This window comes from Eurypyga helias, unplaced genomic scaffold (genome assembly GCF_000690775.1).
Source record: "Eurypyga helias isolate BGI_N326 unplaced genomic scaffold, ASM69077v1 scaffold2990, whole genome shotgun sequence".
NCBI lineage: Eukaryota > Metazoa > Chordata > Aves > Eurypygiformes > Eurypygidae > Eurypyga > Eurypyga helias.
This window is the reverse complement of record NW_010226125.1, coordinates 91,753-109,710: the sequence shown is the minus strand read 5'-3', so window position 1 is coordinate 109,710 and position 17,958 is coordinate 91,753. Positions and strand designations below refer to the sequence as shown.

General features: G+C 41.0%; 1 protein-coding gene across 1 annotated transcript in view; it reads left to right on the top strand.

Moving 5' to 3' along the window:
• Positions 1–17,958, top strand: part of CNKSR2 (connector enhancer of kinase suppressor of Ras 2) — a gene marked incomplete at its 5' end in the record, with an annotated part of 119,566 nt that overhangs the window by 83,664 nt on the left and 17,944 nt on the right. The window lies entirely within an intron of this gene.

Genomic DNA, 17,958 nt, shown 5'->3' with positions numbered 1-17,958 from the left:
TTGTCAAAAATAATCCAAATAAACAGGGGATGAAGAAGGACCCTGCTCCTCCTGAATGTGTAAACATATTTCTGTGTCTGTTTCATGCTCTGTCCTTCACTGTCATTTTTGGAGCTTCTCAGCATGTGTTGCTAGCGAAGTTGAATGCACAGGCAGGTTGTAGGCTCAATCAATGAAACCTGCATCCACAGTTTGTGGGGTTAAGCTGCGATCAAGTTACCTGTAGTGGCAAGGAAGGCAGGATGACCCCTGAAGCTTGCAAAGTGTCTGTGCTATCTGGTTCCTTTAAATTCAGGGGGTTTTCACTGCAGTAAAGGAGTATAAAAATGCTACAGAGATAGGAAAGTCTAATGAAATCTTTGGATAATTAACTGCCTTCCTAAGTTAATTCATTAAGGTTAGAACCTTTGTTGAGCATTAAAATTCATGGGGATGTTACTTAGTCTACTTGGGAGAGATCAACAGTTTTTCATTGCCCTTATGCTTTAGTCAATAGTTTCTAAACGTCTGAAAGTCTTGCTATTGAGAAAACAGTGATTTCTGTTGCATATATTAAACTTGTTGCTATTAAAAGTTTAAAAAGGCATTATGTCAGTTGTATTCATGGTCATGCATGACGCTTTCCAAAAAGCCCATACATTTATTAGGGTAATATTAGACTCTTAGACTGTGAAATGAAGCTGTCTAATTAACAGGGTTAAATTTCATCAACCATGCAGAATGTTTTATCCTATTTTTAGCCTCCAATTTTGGTTTCCAAATGGGTTTTTACTGATAGGAATAAAAAAGTATTTTAAAAGAATAATTCCTCACAGTCAACGTAAAGGGTCAAGGAGACTTCCCACAGGAGTTCCTGTGCTGTTTGAGCATCACTCAGAGATACTGTTGCAGGACCTAAATTGTTAGGTGTTTTAAATCTCAATTTTAAGGCTTTTGAGTTCCTGATTGTAACATTTTATAGCGTATGATACAAATAAAGGGCTAGTGCTTGATTTAATGGGCCAGAAGTTAGGCTCTTCTCCATCTTTCTTTATGAATTTCCAGAAAGGGAAGAGAATAATTTTTGAAGTGGTCTCCCTGTATACACATACTTTTATTTTATTTTGGGTGAGGATGCTCTCTTGGTTGAAGCTTTAACAGGAGATTGGTTTTGAGACATTAACAACCAGCTACAGAAGTAAAGTGCTCATGGTGAATTATTGTCCATGAAATTATAAAACCAGAAAGAAAATACTGTTTAGTCTGTTGAAGAGTTTAAGTGTTGAATTGCTTGTTGCTATGGCTGCAATGTTCTGTTTGCAATGCTGGCTTTTTCCAGTGCCCTTACCAGTAAAAGGCAGGAGGGTTTTCATGCAAGTGGTGTTCTTAAGTGCAAGATCCCAGTTTCTGAGCTGAGAGATTTGCTTATGACTGCTAAGTCTGCTAACAGAATGGGTGCCCTTGTGCGTGCTATGTCATTGCCCCCACCACGTCCATTGCTCTGGGAAATTGAAATATTGCAACTGGCTGGAGAAGGGGAATCCTCTGCTGTTTAGAAATGTTTTAACCTCACCTTGAACCTTCCCTGACGTGGTATCGGATGAACCTTCTAAATGTATTTATTTGCCTTGCACATTTGTGATCCTGACATCGTTCTGAGCTCTTGGATGATGATGTGTGTTCTTGTGTGTACATGTATGTGTTTTACAGCTTAATCATTCCTATTGCTTTTTGTGCGGGATAAGGAATGCAGCTCTTTTGCAGCTGTTGCTGTGTAAGTTCAAATGTCGTTGCCAAAAGTTTGTTTTCTCAGCTTTTTGGTTTTACATTCCCGCTTTTAAAACGTCCTGACTTTAAATCAGATAGTAAAATGCAGTCCTGATTCTTCCAACTTCTTTTGCAGAATTGTTTTCAAATAACCACACCACAAATTAGGAGCTCCATGCTTTTTTCAGGTGCTGTCATTAGCTGCTACAATTTCAAATAGTTCTGTTGACTTTCTACTAAAGCTACACTGATTTGCAACAACTAAGAACCTGCCCTCTGTTAATCACTACTTTATGCCTTAAATAGATATTGCAAAATTTACCTACACTGCGAATAGTTCTGTATATCACCTCTGCTATAATGCCTAGATACATCCTGGTAAACTGAAAATATGGGTTGTCCTTTCCTGGGTTTATCCATTAGGATCTAACTTTGTTGTGTGTTCAGTTGTTTCTTTTTGTCATGTTATATCACATTAACGTTGCACTGCTAATCTTTAATGGATTGTTTTGTTTCCCTAATTAAAATGGCTTTTGTGTAAATCATTTAGATGTTCCATACTGACACCATCCTGTAATGGTCCCTTGCTTTGTAATTGGAGAGGATTCTCCTGTGGGATATCTGTGTTTGTCCATGTGTTTGCTCCTGAGGCTACGAAAACGGCAAACAACGTTCCAACCCGTGGCACCAAACACGCCTCCGGCTGTGTTGTTCAGAGCAGCCTGCATGCAGCAGGCAGGCCAAGGCCTGTGGCATGGCGCGTGGCATTTCTGGGATTCAGTTGTGAAGGACAAGTGAGGCCTCCCCAGGTTTGTATTTTGCTAGTGGGAGGTAATAGAAGGAGGCAGCTGTGCCGCACGGCACTGTCACCCCCTTCCCTCCAGCCCCACTGCTGCCTGCACTCTTGCGTTTCGGCAGACTTCACCACTTAGTGCCAAAGAACACTTCTGTGATCTTCTTGGGAGGCTTTCCGGGTTTTGTCCCAGGAGGGCTTGCTTCATTTTATGTTTTATTTTTTGAAAGTATTTTTGATGGTGGTTCCTTCGTTTTCAAAGACTTCTTTGGTTTCTGGGAAAGTAACAGGAGTGACTAAGGGTTCACCATCTAAGGGAAGCAGATGCTAGCTCTCTGCAGAGTGTAACTGGCTGTAGATCCTGCGACTTAGCCACAGAAAAACCTGCACCTTTTTTCCATGCTCCCTGAAAAAGTCTTTGGAGAGCAAGAGCGTTTGTGGGAGTCTCCAGTACTGTCACTTGCCCAGCCAGTGCTGGGCAGGAGCTCTGTTGCTGGCTCCTTGTGCTGCGGGGCTGGCCGGAGTAGTATGGGCACACCTTCCAGGGAACTCGCACCTGGGACCTGCAGCAGAGTGCAAGGGAGCTTTCCACTGTGCAGGGTCAGATTTCTTCAGGAATATGGATAGAAAGGCGTTAACATCTGAAGTTGAGTTTGAGTTTGAAAAGGTATTTGGAGCAGGAAGAAATCACTTAGACTTTCTTACCCTGTTCAACCCCATTTCCTTCTGCGTTGTTCCTCACCTCTCTGTTCTCTTCTGCAGGTTTTCTGTCCTTTTCCTGCACTCTAAGTACTGTAATTCCTGCTAATGTGTGGTTTAGGATTTTTTTGTTGTTGTTATCCCATCATCATAATTTTGGACTATCTTCTATATAGGGTGGACAACTGTCACAAAGCCTTAAACAGATTGTGGTAAATCAATGGCTGTCCTTTTGGGGCAGTTGAAGGGTGGGGGCCATTTGTTTGCTGCATTGATTCCCACCCCCACTCCCACAGGGCGTTTATGAGATCCAACATTCTTCCATGCGTGACTTGTGTCACCTTGAAAAGATTTTGCAACGTTTCTTCAGCCTGGGCACATTCATACATATTCTCTGGCACCCTCATCCCTTGTTCAGGTTTGCCACATCTCCCAGCATCCCATGCTTAGCCCCACACAGTCTAGTGAGTGCTGTCCCAGAGGCATGCAATAGCCTCATGCTCCAGCCTCTGAAACCTGGTGTTTTACTTTAAACCACTGAAGACACGTGTCAAAGGCCGGAGCAGGAGGTGGTGCTGGCATTTTGCAGCTCAGAGACATCCCAACCCTGAAAAGGATTTCAGGATTCAAGGATTTCAAACCCTTGATGTCAGTGAGAGCTAGTCACTGAAAGATGCCAAATGCTTGTGCCAAGGTACCAAGCCGGAAATGTTTTTCCTTTTTTTCCCCATTAAATAAAAAATAAAATTAGGGAAAAAAAAAATAGGAACCAGCAAGTGAGTAATAAGAGAAATGGAGAACAGTTCCTCCCACCCCACCTACCAGTCGCCAAAATGAAACTCAAGGTGGCACTACTTTTACAAAATAGGACAGAGGGGTTTAAGGAGTGCCATGACGAGCAACAAGTAGAGTTGCACGAACTACGCCTAAGCAGGTACATCCGTGGGACATCCACAGATCCCACCCAAGAAGGGAATTTGCACTTTGAATAAGATCAGGTATTTGAAATTCTGCAATACAGGTACAGGGAGGCTTGCCTCTTTAATGAGAGGGCTGTGCTGTGCAGTGCAAACAGTATCTCTCAGAAAGATCAATGGTTGCTAATTAAACGCTGCATGATGAAGTAATGTAAACTTTATGCTACAGTTGTAAACTAAATACTATAATTTAGTTTACTAAATGTAAACTGAACACTGCAATTATGAAGCTGTGTGCCGCTTCTAGGATTTTCTTCTCTATCTTTTCACTTTAGCAGGGTTTAGGCCACAATGAAATGTGGGAGTCAGGATGAATAATGTGTAAAGCCTGGAATGCGCACACACTGGAGTTGTTGGGGATGTGTATCTGAAATTAATCGGGCGGTTTGCTTTGCTGACAACATCTTTCCATTATAGAGAGGATACCATTAGTGGTGTCCTGTCATTTGACCACCTTGTTAGTTTTCTCAGCACCAAGAGGTAAGGGAGAGACCATTAGGATATCTTATCTTCCCCTCTGGAATTATTCAGATTAGTAAAGGTGTGCATGCCTCGTAGTGTCTTAAATAAGTGAAGCTATGAGACATGACAGGTAATGTTTCACATTAGAAATATTCCTTATGAGGCTGGAAAACAGCACGACTGCAGCACCCTCTGGGACGCTGCGGAGGATGTTATTCGAAGTTATTACTTCTGCTATCAGTCCTGTACAGACCAGAGCATTTGCCAGGGTTGAAGGTTTCTTTGCTCGACTTTCTTCTGTGCAGCACAGCCCGTGCATGCTCAGACACTGAAGCAGACTAATGAAATGGCTCCTTTTTCTGAGCTTTGTTTTTGTGATCTGATTTTCATTTTTAAATTCCATTTAAGCCTTCCCATGGCACCTGACTGGGCGTTTGTACTCCTGTGGGCTGAGGACCACCAGAGTTTCGTGCCTTGTCTGTGGGGAGGAGGTCTTCCTTCCACCGCCTCCCAGGGCTAGCTTTGCTGTTAACTCAGGATGAGCTTGCCTAAAAATATTGCCTAGTTACATTCAAAAATATGACCATAATCCTGTCGGTTTGTAATGTAAATGTCTAGCCTGCACTGCTTTGGTACAGATAGTTTATATGTTTACAAAGACATTTCTATCAGTGGATCACTGTTTCAGGGAGGAAGAAACCATGGAAAAGCAGGACAAGACAACCTGCTTTTCAGAGCAAATGCTCTACGTACAAAATGTCTGGTGCAATGTCTCCTCTTCACATACACTTGGGTTTCTTTAAACTGAACCGTTTGGTGCTTCATTTCTCATAAGATCCAGTGAGATCCTGTGAGAGCCGTTATATTTGAAAATGAATAGGTGGGGGGGACAGCATCGTTGATAATCTAGGTTATATGGCAGGCCAAACTGTTTTATTCTTGTTAAATTTTAAGACACGTGTTAATCTGAATAGGAGTTTCTGTAAGCTTCCAGAAGCAACTGCATATTTGGGAAAATTGGCATCCCAAATAAGAATTGCTTAATTATCTTCTAGCTGCCATATATATGTGTACGTTCAGCTGCATATGCAAAAATGTGGTGTAGACTATTATATTAAAATTGATTTGAAGACTAACTTGAATAAACAAGTACTAGGAGTAGGAATCTTTTTTTTCTGAGCATGTTCACATTTTAAACTTTATAACATAAAACCTTTCCAATTCTAATATGCAACAGAACCTCCATCATAAAAGTGGGTTTGTAATCTAAATAAAAATGATGGGATACAAACCCCCTGTATTCTCATTTTAAATTTTAGTTCAAGGGGAAAAATTGCCTGCAGTGTGTGAAAGCCAAATATTGAATCATTTACTGAGTAGCAACTCAGAAAGCAATATGAGTTGTCAACAAAAATAAAAGTAATTTAATTTTATGCCTGTTAGTGTTTTTACATATGAATGCATTTTACCCACAAATATGCTGTTGCCATATTTTAAATTTTAATTGATTTCCATTGCCCATGCTGCTAAAAACGCAATGGAGAGGTAAATTCCTACTCTTATCTTGGTTTTAATAGCTTTAGGTGTCATTACCAGCAAAGGTCATCTGTTTTTGCCTGAAATATATGGATTAAATGGCCTTTCACAAGCAAAAGAAAGGCACAAGAGAATTTCTTACATGGCCATTCTTATAAATTACTTTTCTTGCAAAATATCCTCAATTACTAGGTTGGTGGCTGTCCATGGAGCCTTGCTACCAGACACATTCGGGTTAGGTGTTGGAGTGAGGAATCTAGGGATGCGAGAATATATTTCTGTTTTCTTCTACGTTCTGCATTAACTCTCTTGCTGAGTGTTTTGTAACCAAGGTTTGCCTTTAATTTTTCCGTTTCTTGTTGTAAGCAAGGTCTGTCCCTGCCACTGCCCTGTCTGAGTCTGGCTGCCAAGGTGCTGTCCTCAGGAAAAGACAACTCCTACGTGGCAGACCACTCACAAGCCATACAGGGAAGACAGCCCAAGCCCTCCAGGGCTCTCTGTTTACCATACTGAAGGATATGCGATTGCTTCCCAGACTGGTGGCCTGGTATGTCTCAAAAGCAATATAGAAAAGCCTTTTTTGTGCTTGCAGATTCCACCCTCTCAATTCTAAATGTGCTTTCATTCTGAAGGGTATTATAGTCACATTTCTTAAAGATATGTAGGTTTTTGAAAATATTTTGTGTACAAAAAGGAAAATCAGACTACTTTTTCTTTTAACTAACATAGTTTCCCATTAAAAAGGGGGGTTTCCTGTCCCAAAACATACACTCGAGTTCATTTTGATTTCAAATATGAAAAACATGCATTGCTTTTAATCATTTACATAAGTCTTCTCACTGAGCATTGTTCTAAGACACTTTCAGACTTGACCACTGCACAGTACATGAGGAAGCCATTTTTCACTGGGATATTTTGCAGAACTGTGATAATTCCTCTTTGAGATGCAGCAGCGACATAGCCTAATCTGAAATTTTCTAAATGCAAAGGAAACAGACACCTACAGTGAAAAAAGTTAACCAGCTATTGTGTGTATGAGAATGTTCTTTTGAAATGTATAATTTAAACATTTTTAGCTTTTTTTCAAAGCTAAAGAAAAAAAACCAACAAACTCCACCTTTTTGTAATCAATTATAAAGAAATCGGAAAAATATAACGCAGTACCAGTAGGACTGGGATAATAGGGGAGGACAAAAATCTTTTCAGATTATATTTAATGCATCTCCAGGTGGTACCCATCTGCTGTCTGTGGCTCTCAGGTTCTTTTAAGGCAACTGTTAAAACACATGCAGGGATGAACCTGAGTCAGTTGTGCTTGGAAGGACATGGGAGGGATGTAGTTTTATTAAACTACTACCATGGTGAACTTCTGTAGTGTCACCATGTAAACATGCATTCTTGTTTAATTACTGTTTGTGATGGGAAGCAGGATGAGCTATTAAAGACATCGGTGTGCACAGTCAGCATCCTGCTGGAATTTTTTTGTTGGACAGGAGACTCTGGAAAAGCCAGATTTGTTACAAAGCAGTTTTGCTTTGGGTTAATCTAGTTTTAAAAAATAAGTCCTCGGAGTTTATGGATTTAAGATGAAGATTGTCATGGAAGCCTATGAAATAAATGTTGCAGGGCAGCTTTTTGTGAATTTTCCTAGCGCCCTATCCTGGCCTTTGGCTGACTTTCCTTTCCTTTTAGCCGCTAACTGCTTCTCCAGAGAGGCACATATCTCGTATAGAATTGCAGACTCTTTTAGGCTGGCAAAAAACTTTAAGTCCAACTGTTAACCTAACACTGCTAATAGCACCACTAAAGCATGTGTAGGTTATGCGCCCAGCCTGCCAGCCCTGTGCAACACCCCTGGATACTCTTTGACAGCTAAAATGGTACTAGGTACTTATGTTTTGGCATCTTATTTCCTAAACCTCTCTCCTGCAGGAAGGCAGCGTATGCAGGCTAAAATCTAGGCCCCTCCAAAGGCTCTGGTGAAGCTGTAAGTGTGCTGTGTGTGTCTCGGAGCCAGTGAGATGGGAGTGAATTCAGAGGTTATCCAGTATAGCTCTGCCTGCTAAGTCTGGATACCCACCAAATCTGTCCTTTCACACCTCCAGTGATGGGCCTTCCTCATTCTCTCTGGACAATGCTTTTCCTCTTTGCTGTATTGGAAAGAAATTTATTATTTTTTTCCTCCTAATGGCTTATTGAATCATTCCCTCTGCAATTTAAGCCTAGCATTTCCTTTCCATTATGGCGCAGGAAACAAAACTGCTCCATTACGGCAGCTCCTTTTTCAAGCTGAAAGGTTGTTATGAAGGTTGATTTAGTTTTTCTCACAAACAGTGATTTGTAGGCTTCTGATCCCTCAGTTACCTCCCACCTCTTCTGGGCTGGCAGCATCCAAGCTGGGTGCAGCGCACCTGGCTGAGGCCAGGAAGATGGCTTTGCCCAGGGCATTTTGTGCACTCTACGATGATAAGTGTCTGGTTTGCACCCAAGCTGTACTTCACATTTCAGTTGTGCTGTCCAGTGTCCCAGATGCTTTTCTGCTTAATGGTTATTTTTCTAATCACAGTTGAGCTTATTATTCCTGTGCCTCTCACATATCCACGTTAAGTAGCTTGTGTTAAAAACCTCAGGTGATTTAAAATGTCTAATTAATTGGGCTAAAACCAACCAGCCAACAAACAAATATGACATTTTGTAAAACTAATGCCTGACTATGAAAAAAAAAAAAAAAAAAAAAAAAACACACCACCAGAAAAACCGAAACCTTACAGACTAAGCTGGTGTTTGCCAATCTCTGTGCCTGTTAGCATAGCATCTACCATATTGTGACATGAAGCGTGGCAAGGGATTTCATCCCTCCAGATCATTCCAACTTCTGAGACTGTCTTCCAGCAGTCTGGGACACACTTCCTTCCACTTTCATGCTTGTGGATTTTAATAGGTCATTACTGCAGTCTGGGACTGTTTCTGGATACAGTGCAGCCTCAGGAGACACCCACACACACATAGCACAGCCTTCCCTGTCAACAGTGAGCCTCTGGTGTCCCCTGCGTCTGGGCCTGGCTTTTGCTATCAGGGGACACCTCGGGTATCAGTGGTGCCTCACGTCGCTCACTTCTGGGAGCTGAACCTCTAGAAGAAAAAGGTTAGGAAACAAATGTGATAATACAGTACTTTATTTAAACAAAAATAAAAATTTTTGCAAGGTTCTCAGTTCTTTTTAATAATTAAAAAAAAAGGTTTCTAGCTTTGTTTTTTTAAAATTGTGATTCAAAAGCTAGAAGATAAATACTGTTTGCCTCCTTTTGTGGCCCCAATTTGCGAGTTTTGGATCTTGTTGATGATGGTTAACAACTCCCACATCGCTGTACCTAGTGTGGTGCTATTAAATAGTGTGATTTCACAAAGCATGAAACAGGTTCTCTGCAGGGCCTTAGTGTATTTACATGAAGAAAATGGCTGCATTTTAAGTATGATGGTTGCTTTCTGGCTCCATGTTTTGAGTACTGCTGGCACAAAATAATAGCAGCTAATTCTTTCTTCCCTTCTGGATTCCAGAGGGATGAACTGTGGCCTTCTGGAATAAAAAATATCACCGCTGATTTGTTTAAAAGCATTTGAGTTGTTATCACCACTAGAGAGTGAGGAGAGAGGCTGCCAAAAAAACTTCGATTTAAAACCACTTTTCAGACAGTTTTTGAAAGGTTGATTTAATCATGTGAAGATTTACAGGCATCAAGGAGTAGGTGAAATTAAGGAAACCTCACTTGGGAGATTTCTGCTGGCTGTAAATTTGGGGTTGGACAGAGATCGGGCAGCCCTGTGGCTACGAACAGGGAAGAAGCTTACCCTGATCGCTTTACCCAGCAAGACTAGTGAGAATAAGGAATAAAATGTAAGTGGAGATGATTGTGCATTTAGTTCCGGGTTAAATGAAACTCAGATTTTGAGTGAGACGGGCGGCTTGGGGGAGGCTCCTGGAACAACACCAGCTGGGCTTGGTGGTGCCAGAAGCCCTTGTAATGGGTTCCTTGCAGCCATCACGGTGTTTCCTATATGTGCAAAGCTGTTGTTATGGAATGCTTGAGAAGTGGTGAATATGAGACCTAGCGAATCAGAGAGTATCTTCCTGTAGTAAGAATAGTTTTCATAAAGAGAAAAGTTATTGCCTCGGAAACCCACAGTTTGGAAATGGCTTTTAGAGTCAATGAAACTCAAAAACATCTGCCACCACCTTCTCGCTCTCCTCCGTCCCAAAAGGCCAGTTTCCTAAGATTGTACATGTTGTGGCTAAAGAAGATTGTGGGATCTATAGTAGAAGTACAAAAGTCACTCGAAGTAAAAATTAGGCTCTTCAGTCAATTTTGAAAATGGCACTTGGGTCTGTGATCGCTTTCACTATCTCTGAACTTCAGGGGTGTCAGATGACCCCAAGCAGCGAACACTATCCCTTGGAGGCCTATGATACCCATAGTCTTTGGGCTTCTACTCAGAGGAAAACCAGAGTGGAGGGGTGAGATTTTATATTTCACCTAGATCTGGCCACAGCTGTGAGAATCATAGAATCATAGAATGGTTTGGGTTGGAAGGGGCCTTAAAGACCTTGTAGTTACGAGAACTAGAGCTAGAACACAGGGAAGACTGCGTTTCAGAGCATCGCTGCTCCCCAGGATGATGGAGAGTAGGAGGTTGCTGAGAGTAACCCAGTGAACAAAGAAAGGAAAGCAGATCCCACCAAGGTGGTGGAGGCTTAATTTAATTGCGTAAAAAGAAAGGAAATGCTTTCTACAAGCTGTGATCTGTAGTGCTTGTTGGGAACAGGAAACTCAAGGTAGCTGGGGAAGAGATGTCAAAATCTAGCGGGCTGACACGGAAGCAAAAGGCAAAAGACTAGAAATAGGTCATAAATTTGTAATGGTGAGGATAAGCTACAGAACAACTTGCCTTGAGTTGTGATTGGTTTTTCAAATGAAAATTCCATCAGCTGTGACGCTCTGTGCCACAAATGAGGATGACCGAGTTCTCAATCTTTTCTCCAGTTAGAAAAACTGGTTTAAAAGCATTTTGTTTTGATAGTGACACATTTCTCTTACAGGATAGCCTACTGTAAAAGCACCCATGCTGCCTTTGCCTTTGTTTCACAGAATTAGGCAATTTAGCATGCTGCACAGGCAAGCCAAGTGGTTATATTTTATGCTGGGACCATGTTCTGGCAGACTATGCCAGTGCAAAGAAACAGTTCCTCAGCCCAAGCTGTCCTGCAAGGAGGAGAATCTGGCATAACATCATGATTATGTTAGAAACCCTGTAAATATCTGTCCATAATTAGCTGAGGTGCCAGTTATTTTTGACAAGTAAAACCTTCTTATAGTGTCCCCTTAGCTCATGTCTTCCAAAAATATAGCTAGCACTGTTACTAATGACCAAAAGTATATAGCCAGATCTTCTCTCTGTTCCTCCTGGGGTTCTTTAACATGTGTTTCCTCTTTCCAAGGCAAATATAATCATTGTAGTAGTTCCAGGCTGAGGGGAGCCAACCTCCAGGGAAGGTTGTTGGCTGCACTTAGGCATGTAACTCTGGATTTCCAGTTCTGAAATCGCCGCAAGGTTTCTGCACACACCTGCTAGGGGGTTGTTTTAAAAACTTCAGCTTAAGGTGACCATATGCTTCCTGTATTTCATCATTCACAGAGAATTGTGTAAATCATGATCACCAACATTGTTTTCATCACCAGCAGTTGTGCTGCCATGGTGCCTATCGCACCATAATGTAACCACAAGAGACAAATTCTTGCCTGTTCCAACCTTCCTGTGTACTTTCTCATAGAAAACTTGAACTGAGAAAGTTCTTATTTCTCCACAGGGTTGTCAAATATAGATGTATCATATAATATACACTGAACTTTGTGGTTTACCCGCAGTAAGATCTGTAATATAACAGATAAAAACAAGGGCACTATACAAAGTAGTATGATCTCCATGTTACGTAGAAATTATTTTCCTTGGGTCTCTTTTCCAGAAGCAATCTTGGGTTTTGTGCTTCTTTTACCCTAGTTATGAAAGACATGACATAAATCAAAGAAAAATTTATAGCCTAATACCATGTCGTTGCACCCGGATAATTTCTCCAAAACCTCTCCACCTATGTTTCTGTAATAAAAAGCACTGAGGAAGATGAACATAAATTCAAGTCACTGTAAATGACAAAAGCATCAGTGACAAGTCTAAGGTTGCAAAGCCCCTGTGGAATATCTGCTTGTGCTGGTAGCAAGACTTGGTGTTTTACTGAAAAAATTCGTGAACTTATTGCCATCAGATATGCAGCTTCTGTAAGAGGGATGTTTACTTTCTTCTGAAAAAAAATTCCTTACAAAATTAAAAACTCATGAAGCTACTTGTTTTTACTATTTCAACTTGCAGTCTAAAGTTTCCATTCTGCACAGCAGATGTGGGCTTAGTAAAAATTGTGGAAAACGTTGATTTGTGTCGCTCTATATCAGATCTCAGTCTCTGAGCTATTTGCATTAAAGAAACCAAACCTGCAAGTACAAGTGATTGCACTGAAGAGCATTGAGCCCCACGTTCCAGCTAATTCAGTTAGCTTGCCTTGGACAGTACTTAAAAACATATTTCTAGGGAAGATTTAAAGGTAGCTGGCTTGTAGCCTTTGATGGATCATTCTTCCACAAAATAGTTTTATCGATTTTCAACTCAGGTGTACTTCTAGCTGTATCGTGGCAACAAGGAGTTGAACATTTTAATTCCAGGCTGGAGAGAAAAGCATCTCTTTTGGTTAGTTTTGAACCTGCCATGCAAACTTTCAGAGGCTCCTGTTACTGGAAGAGGCAACAATCAACCTTTTCTCTCTTAACTTAGTGCATGTATGTGCTCTTAACCATATAGATCTCTGTTAGGTCCCCTTTGTAGGGGTGACCAAGTCTTGAACAGTCCTACACCATGCAGTCACACCTTGCAGGAAAAGCCTTTCACACCACCACTGACTGACCATAGCTGCCCCTATCACTAACCATATCACTGCCTTTTCCAGGTAGAGGCTTTCTGAGGTGAAAAGACATTTCTCAGGCTTTTTGGGACGAGAAGGCCGAAGTAATATACAACCTGTGACACATCAGGGATCTACACTATTTCATTCTTTTTTTTTTTTTTTCTGCTTTATCTCCACTACTTTTTGTATTTATTCAGAAGTAGAAGCCAAACTTGCTAAGTTCTCTGTTTTTGCAGAAGCTGATTTGATATTTTTAACAAATACTCTGCAATCATGGTTTTGCAATCCAAGAAGAGAAATAAAGGGAACTGTTATCACATAAGGTGATATGACAGAAGATTCTGATTAGTTTGCTGTTTATTTTTCCTTCTAAATTGTGTATAGAATTGCTTTCTTAGCAGGCTTGAAGAGATGCTACCCAATTAAAGAGATCATATTCACTCTAATGTTCAGGGATTTGAAACAATTTAAATTTTGTTGTTTATTGCTATCTTTAAAGTTGAAATACACTGGGGAGCTTCTGACGTTTTCAGCATTTGACTCCAGTAAGAGCAGCCTTTAGCCTAATGAAATCCCTGTGCAACTCTGATTTTCTCTTAATATACTAGTGAGGGCATTTTTTGGCATATGATAGCCTGAGGATATACTTTTCACAAAAAAAAAAAAATCAGAGCACCTCTGAAAACAGCTCTTACAGGTTAAAAATATACAAGCAATTATAAGCAAAAAAAGCATCAATGTTTGGCTTGCCAGAAGGGTACCTTACATAAAACCTTTCACTGCAAGCTTTTTATGTAGAGATAATAATTCTTATAAAAAATAAAAGTTAAATTCACCAGGTGAAAATACATGCTTTCAGTATCCACCAGGTGTGAAACATTTTATCATTAATTCTTCATTTCATATTCCCAAGTAGGTAGTGAATTCACTGTAGCGAAACAAGGAGCTCACTGCAGTGTTGGTCTGATGGGCTTTCAGGACACTGTAGACACCTGAGAAAGCCGCCGAATCATTGGTATATTCAGTGTATCTCAGTTTGATTATCTGAGGGAAGGGTTTCAGGTCTGATAACATTTGTGTTGCTAAATATGGTCCTCCTCGAGCCTGGAAGAACCCAGACTAAATCAAAAATAGAGTGGGAGCAGAACGATACGACTTGCATGGGAAGAAGTCAAGGCGAGTTGTATTGGCAGGTCAAACACATGCCAGTATGTGAGGAGAGAGAAGGGGGGATACCTTTGTCCTGTGTAGCACAGCCAGCCAGGGGCTGAAGTCAACATTTCACTTAATGGCCTCACCAAATGAGTGACGACGTAGCCCACGTTTTGTGCGTGCGCTTCCCCAGTGAGTTCCCAATTCGATTACAGTATCTCAACGTGAGCATAATTAACAATAATGATCTGCCCTCCCAGCTTTCCCTGACTGGGTGGGTTTTCACACCACCCATGTTGGATGTTGTAGCAATTGCAGGAGGAGATGACAGTCTGGCCATGCATTATTCGGTCACACCAGTCATTTTGTCAGTATGATTTTGGTATTGTTGTTGTCAGTATGGAAGGCACCATCAGCAAGAGCAATTATGTTACTTGATGATGGGTTAGTAAAGGGTTCTTTATTGAAAGTGACTTCTACTGGTTGAAGTTAAAAATCTGTTTGTGTAAATTTAAATTTGACGTGCGTTAATTAATTCCATACATTTCTGTTTGCTTTTAAAGCCCCGAGCAAGTTGATGTATAAAACTTCCCAGAAATATGCTACTGATGAAAGTGATACAGAGTCTGTTATGATAATAGGACCAATTCTCCTTAAATATTCCTTATTAAAAAATTTGCTGGTACAAATGTGAAAAATTAGAACATTACTTTTTTTTTTTTTTTAGGGTTGAAGCCCAGAGCATTAGTCAGGAAACACAACTCCCAAATTTGTGCTGTATAGTAACTCTTTCACAGGGCAACAACCTGGAACTACAGTTCCTGCTTCATGGTCAGGAAATAAAGACATGTCTTTCCAAGCAGTTCTCAGTACAAACCGTGCAGGAGGCTTGGTAGATTAAATTGAGCTTTATATGCCACTACAGTCATAGCCTGGCTAATTTTAGCTTATGACAGTACCAAGTATGGTATTGAAAGGAACCTCACCATCAGATGTGTGCTTCATACGCTTGTCTTGTGAACGTAACAGACTTCTCATGGGTGAGGCTTGTCCCACAGGCCTATGTAACTACTTCCCGTATAAGCCAGCAATTAGAGTGCCAGTATGCAAAAATTATAATAACATTCTTGGAATTCATAAATTGCCCAGTGGGATACTGAAGTCCTGATTGCATCTTGTACCCTCTGAACATACATAAAGCTGTAAGAAATTCAGACAGCTGCTTCTTTTTTTTACCTGACCATGGTTATTCAGCTGTGCCTTACTGTTTATGTCCCAAACTAGGGGCAGCAAATCTTTGCATTAGTTTACAATGGTTAATGAACAAAATACTCTGGAAAAATAATGCGGATTTCTGACAGAAACCCAACTGCTCCCTCTTGGAGTTGTGAACCGCCACTCCAGTAGTACCCTGGTAATGAGCTAAAGAAGCAAGTTTAACAAGTATTAGAGAGACACCTCTACAGCGTAAGGATAACCATGAAAGATATCTAACCTGGAGGGACATACTGGGGCAGAATTAGGAAGAATATAATATAGTAATATAGTAACAATTAGTAATTTGGCAATTTAATGTGCCACATTTAGGAAAAAATCTACATACCAGGGAGAGGAGCCAAAAATGGACTCCTTATGGGCGGGTGGCACTCCTTCATTAGATGTTTAGCTCCTGAAACTGGTATCATCCTTATTTGTCGAGCAAGATGGAAGTTCATCACTTAACAAAACCTCCATAAACAAACAGCAAATAATGTAGGAGCTGTAGTGGCATTGTCAAAAAGCTGCTTGTAATTTAGAGGAACTGTGTTGGTAAAGCAAATGCATATTCTTTATGTAAACTTTTTCCTTGACATCCCTGTGGGATGGTACTGCTTTAGCAGTGCGGAAAGAAGGGTTAGAAATGCTTGAGAGGTCTGCTTCCACAAACTTCCAAGTCCATGGCTGCTTTTGTCCGAGGTGGCTTTCACGGAGCAGTAAGAGTGCCTTGAATGAAGGCTGTTGCAGCCCGCACTGCCAGTGTGATGTCTGCATTTGTGCCTAGGGACAGAGTTGTATCGGGCACTGCAGCTGCAAGGCTAAGCAAGAGTCTGGGGAAAAGAATAATGAGTTTTTAGGGCTTATAGGTCTCCCCTGCACATGAGGAAAGCTAGATAAAATTCACCACACGTGTGCACAGCTTAAGACAGGATGATTCAGAGAATAATGTTATTCTGTGTACTAATAAGTGCATTAGTGCTGTGGTGCTAGAGTCTGTAAGACAACGTTCATTATGAATTTTAAGTTTTCAGGTTCTGTAATATATGAAGTGCATACTGGGAAAGCCAGGATACATTTGCTCATTTAAAAACACTGTGGTAAGTGGGAGGAAAATTGCCTGCTGATCAGTGCCCTGTAATTTCCCCATGCCTCATGGAGCCAAGTGCAGCACTTGCAGAAGAGCAGATACCGGAGGTTATGTGTGGTCTGACACCATCATCTGTCCTCCCCGTCCCCTTTCCTCATTGTGGTGCTTTCTGCTGTAACCTTTGTGTTCTTGGTGTTCCTTTGTTTAGCTCAGTGAGGCCATGAGGAACACTAGAGCATTATATGGTGATGTTGGAAAAGCTGGAACTTGCTATTTGTAGGCAGTATATTTCTGTATTACCATTGTTTGTTTTAGTGCCTTTTACAGCAGTAACTCAGTCTCCAGAGGAGTACTGACTGACTACTCCTACTGCTTCCACACCCAACTGGCTTCTTACAGGGTAATGTGCAGAGATGCTGCTTTCGAGTATAGTGTCAGGGGGCTGCACTGGATGTGTCACCAAAACCCTCTTTCCTCAGGCAGTTGCACTGCCCGGTTGTATACCAGTTCCTTTTCATCCTTGCATGGCATCTGTCTGAGACCTGAGCAGCCCTGAAGGCGATAGGAGCTTCCCACCATTGAGCAACGGGCAGTTTGTCTATCTGCCAGCATTCCTCTGGAGGACTCTGTCAAATAGCATTGGGCCGTTTCCCCAGTAAGAAGGAAGATGTATCTACCACTGGAGTTGTAACAGAAGCAGCCAGGTAGAGGTTTGTGGTACATGGGGAGGAATTTCTTTCCCCAGTGTTTGCATTCATTCTCATTCAGAGCCTGATTGCTCACGTGTAGTATTTACATAACTGTATGTGCATAGCTAGGCATGCTTCATTATTGCACTAGGTAATAGGTAAGAGCTTCTAGTCAAAGTTCTTCAGTATCTCTCATGGATATATAGACAGATGTAGAAATATATACACACTAGGATACAAATAAGGAAAGGATAGAAATTCAAAAGGCTGTTACAGTTTTACTGATTGTCACTATAAATGGGAAGTCTGAAATTTCCTTTCCTAAAACTTCAGTACTTATTTCAAAAGTAAGTTTGTTAGCCTGTTATTATTCAGCCTAATTCTTCTCTGAGAAGCAAATTTACCATCAACATACCATTCAGTAATCAGGCATCTTGTAGTCTGTTTAGGTAAAATATATACTGTGGACATTCATCAGGAAGCGTACTCTCAAGTGGCAGCAGTAAAATGTTATTCATTTCATTAAAAAACACATCAAAGTGAATTACCTCTCA